A 5,000-nucleotide genomic window follows, 5' to 3' on the forward strand; every position below is an offset into this window, starting at 1 on the left:
CCTCTCTCTCTCTCTCTCTCATATCGGGCTTTCGCCTTTCCTTTGCGCTTCGACACGGCGACTTTTCGCCTCCTCGCGGCTCGGCTCCAGCCGCACCGCCGCCCGGCGCTGCTCGCGGCCGGCACCCACGGGGCGCTAAACCGGGACCAAAGGCCGGCACCGGCAAACCTCGCGTGCTTTCGAAGGACACCTGTAGGCTCGCGGGGCCACGCGGCCATCACACAGCTGGGACGGTCAAGACGCCCTTCCTCGGCAGCGGGAGGGGCGACACCTCGCCTGCGACGGGGAGCGAATCGGAGAAGAGACCGCCCGGCCCGAACACCGGACCCCCGCCGTGGGCTTCCCCATGACAGAGAAGCCCCGGAAGAAAGCCCGGCCGGCCGGGGGCCCTCTCCGACGCGACCCGAAAAGCCTCATCGATCGGGGCGGACGCGGCTGCACGAGGGCAGAGGAGGCAGCGGAGCGCAGAGGCAAAGCCCCAGCAGCCGCGGAACCGCCCGGCCGAAAGCGTGCAACGCACACCACGGCCCCACGGCAGCCCACCAAGGCGCACGCCCCACCGGCCGGCGCCGCCACGGGTGCGGCTGGGCCGAGAGCGGACGGGCTTGGGGGCTCCGCGCGCGTGCGAGCGGGGACACGCGTCCCCGGACCGATCCGCTCGCGGATCGGTCCCGGCACAGGGTAGACCGGGGGGGTGCCGCCACCCGCCCGCGGACAACGGCTCTCCTGGCCGGACGACGGAAGGACGGGACCGCCGGGCCGGGGTGGGGATGGCCTTCACCCTTTTCTGCCCAGGGAACCCGTCCGAGCGTTCGAGAAAGGTGCCACCGGCTTTCGCCCGCCCCGCGGCTGGCGCGCTCTCTCTCTCTCTCTCTCTCTCGGCCTCTCTTTCTCTCCCCTTCGGAAAAGCCGGGGTACGGCACCGATCAACGGAAAAAAAAAAAAAAAAAAAAAAAGGCACATGGCGTGCGCGGCCCACAAGGACCCGTGCTAACCACGGGCGCCGGGGGCCCGGGGGGGGGCGAGGCGCGCGCCGCCTTCTCGCTGCCCCCCCCCCTTCGAAACCCACCGGCATCGCTCGGCTCGGGGCTCGCTCGGCCCCCCGGCTCCACACAACCTCGGCTTTCGTGGGCCCGCACGCTTCTCGGTGCCGCGGCTTAGGGCCGCGAGAGGAAAAGGCCATCGGAGGCCGGGCGGGCGGGGCCCCCCACAGCACCCGCACACGCCCTTGAAAAAATAGCAACGGACCGCCCGGGGCAGAAGCGGGCTCGGTCGCCACGACCGAGGAAGGGCGAGGCGCCGCCGCCTCGCCCGCGACCTTCCGGGGGTTGCTCTCTGCCGGGGGCTTCGGTCCGTGCTAGGGCGGGCCGGCCACCGCGGCCGGCCCCTCTCTGCCCGCGAAAAAAACAGCCCGCCCGCAAGGCGGGTCCCCGGCTTAAGGCCGAGGAAGGGGGTGACTTCAACAGCACGCGCCGGTGGGACGGGGTGCCGCCACCCCGGCTCCACGGCTCATCGGGCGACCGCCGTCACCGAGCCCCTCCGGCCACGCGGCGAATGCCGAGGCCAGGCCGCGCGCCCCACCGCTGCCCTTCCGACACGGACACGCTGGCAAACAGGTCGGGAGCGGGGGAACCGGGCGCCGCCACCGCGGCGGGCTGGCCGGGCCTTGCTCGGGGAGGAGGCTCTCGGGCGAGGGCCGGGGAAAAAAAAAGCCCGGCCGCGTCGACCCCCGGCTGCCGGCCACTGCCACCGGACCGGCTGCCGGAAAAATGCCTGCCGGAGCGGGCCCCGGCTTAAGGCCAGGCGGAAAAGGGACGAGGCGCCGCCGCCTCACCTGCCACCGATCGTCCCAGGGGGGCCGCCCCCCCTTCAACCGGGCCGGCACGGCAGCCGACCGGAGCGGAGCAACACACACGCGGGGCTTCTCACCGCCTCGCTGCGGCCAGCGAGCGGCTTCTCGACACGGTCTTTCGGGCCGTCTCTCTCGGCTCTCGGCTCTCTCTCTGGTGGCCCTTCACACTGCCCATTCTCTTCTCTCTGGCTTCTCGGGCAGCTCTCCCCCCGAAAGAGCGCCCTGGGCAGGACGGGAACCGGGACCAAGCCACGCGGCTCACCCGGCCTAGGCGGCACTCGCTCTGCCCCGACGACCGCGCGGCGCGGCCGCCCTATCCTCCGCCTTGCGACGCAGGCACCCTGGAAACCTGCGGGGACGCGGCCCGTCACCTCGCTCCCAATATACGGAAAGATAAGTCCAAGGCCGCCGACGCCTCCAAGGAGACGAGTGGAAGTCGACCGGGAGGGTGCGCCAGCGCAGGCCGACCGCTACGTCGACATAGCCGGAGGCAGCCTGGAACAGCGACCCCTTGGTGAACTTCCGCAGGCGGCCGCGACACCAGGTCTACCCGGGCGGACGGAGACCAGGTCTACCCCGTCTCCGGGATACCAGGTCTACCCCGGCCGCCGGGTACAAGGTCTACCCCGGCTCCGGGATACCAGGTCTACCCCGGCCGCCGGGTACAAGGTCTACCCCGTCTCCTGGATACCAGGTCTACCCCGGCCGCCGGGTACAAGGTCTACCCCGGCTCCTGGATACCAGGTCTACCCCGGCCGCCGGGTACAAGGTCTACCCCGGCTCCTGGATACCAGGTCTACCCCGGCCGCCGGGTACAAGGTCTACCCCGTCTCCGGGATACCAGGTCTACCCCGGCCGCCGGGTACAAGGTCTACCCCGGCTCCGGGATACCAGGTCTACCCCGGCCGCCGGGTACAAGGTCTACCCCGGCTCCGGGATACCAGGTCTACCCCGGCCGCCGGGTACAAGGTCTACCCCGGCTCCGGGATACCAGGTCTACCCCGGCCGCCGGGTACAAGGTCTACCCCGTCTCCTGGATACCAGGTCTACCCCGGCCGCCGGGTACAAGGTCTACCCCGTCTCCGGGATACCAGGTCTACCCCGGCCGCCGGGTACAAGGTCTACCCCGGCCGCCGGGTACAAGGTCTACCCCGGCTCCGGGATACCAGGTCTACCCCGGCCGCCGGGTACAAGGTCTACCCCGTCTCCTGGATACCAGGTCTACCCCGGCCGCCGGGTACAAGGTCTACCCCGGCTCCGGGATACCAGGTCTACCCCGGCCGCCGGGTACAAGGTCTACCCCGTCTCCTGGATACCAGGTCTACCCCGGCCGCCGGGTACAAGGTCTACCCCGTCTCCGGGATACCAGGTCTACCCCGGCCGCCGGGTACAAGGTCTACCCCGGCCGCCGGGTACAAGGTCTACCCCGTCTCCTGGATACCAGGTCTACCCCGGCCGCCGGGTACAAGGTCTACCCCGGCTCCTGGATACCAGGTCTACCCCGGCCGCCGGGTACAAGGTCTACCCGGTCTCCGGGATACCAGGTCTACCCCGGCCGCCGGGTACAAGGTCTACCCCGGCTCCGGGATACCAGGTCTACCCCGGCCGCCGGGTACAAGGTCTACCCCGTCTCCGGGATACCAGGTCTACCCCGGCCGCCGGGTACAAGGTCTACCCCGTCTCCGGGATACCAGGTCTACCCCGGCCGCCGGGTACAAGGTCTACCCCGGCTCCTGGATACCAGGTCTACCCCGGCCGCCGGGTACAAGGTCTACCCCGGCTCCGGGATACCAGGTCTACCCCGGCCGCCGGGTACAAGGTCTACCCCGGCTCCTGGATACCAGGTCTACCCCGGCCGCCGGGTACAAGGTCTACCCCGGCTCCTGGATACCAGGTCTACCCCGGCCGCCGGGTACAAGGTCTACCCCGGCTCCGGGATACCAGGTCTACCCCGGCCGCCGGGTACAAGGTATACCACGTCTCCTGGATACCAGGTCTACCCCGGCCGCCGGGTACAAGGTCTACCCCGGCTCCTGGATACCAGGTCTACCCCGGCCGCCGGGTACAAGGTCTACCCCGTCTCCGGGATACCAGGTCTACCCCGGCCGCCGGGTACAAGGTCTACCCCGTCTCCGGGATACCAGGTCTACCCCGGCCGCCGGGTACAAGGTCTACCCCGGCTCCTGGATACCAGGTCTACCCCGGCCGCCGGGTACAAGGTCTACCCCGGCTCCGGGATACCAGGTCTACCCCGGCCGCCGGGTACAAGGTCTACCCCGTCTCCGGGATACCAGGTCTACCCCGGCCGCCGGGTACAAGGTCTACCCCGGCTCCTGGATACCAGGTCTACCCCGGCCGCCGGGTACAAGGTCTACCCCGGCTCCTGGATACCAGGTCTACCCCGGCCGCCGGGTACAAGGTCTACCCCGTCTCCGGGATACCAGGTCTACCCCGGCCGCCGGGTACAAGGTCTACCCCGGCTCCGGGATACCAGGTCTACCCCGGCCGCCGGGTACAAGGTCTACCCCGGCTCCGGGATACCAGGTCTACCCCGGCCGCCGGGTACAAGGTCTACCCCGTCTCCTGGATACCAGGTCTACCCCGGCCGCCGGGTACAAGGTCTACCCCGTCTCCGGGATACCAGGTCTACCCCGGCCGCCGGGTACAAGGTCTACCCCGTCTCCTGGATACCAGGTCTACCCCGGCCGCCGGGTACAAGGTCTACCCCGGCTCCGGGATACCAGGTCTACCCCGGCCGCCGGGTACAAGGTCTACCCCGTCTCCGGGATACCAGGTCTACCCCGGCCGCCGGGTACAAGGTCTACCCCGGCTCCTGGATACCAGGTCTACCCCGGCCGCCGGGTACAAGGTCTACCCCGTCTCCGGGATACCAGGTCTACCCCGGCCGCCGGGTACAAGGTCTACCCCGGCTCCGGGATACCAGGTCTACCCCGGCCGCCGGGTACAAGGTCTACCCCGGCTCCGGGATACCAGGTGTAGCCCGGGGGGCCGGACAACGGGTCTACCCCGGCGCCCGGAGGAAAAGTCTATTCCGGGGCCATGGCAAGAGGTATTTCCCCATACCCGGGTAGTAGAGCGTTTCTCAATGGCCGGCTTTACCTTTTTTTGCCTGGTGGGGGTGGGGGGG

The sequence above is a fragment of the Lonchura striata genome, chromosome 21 (assembly GCF_046129695.1).
Source record: "Lonchura striata isolate bLonStr1 chromosome 21, bLonStr1.mat, whole genome shotgun sequence".
Classification (NCBI taxonomy): Eukaryota; Metazoa; Chordata; class Aves; order Passeriformes; family Estrildidae; genus Lonchura; species Lonchura striata.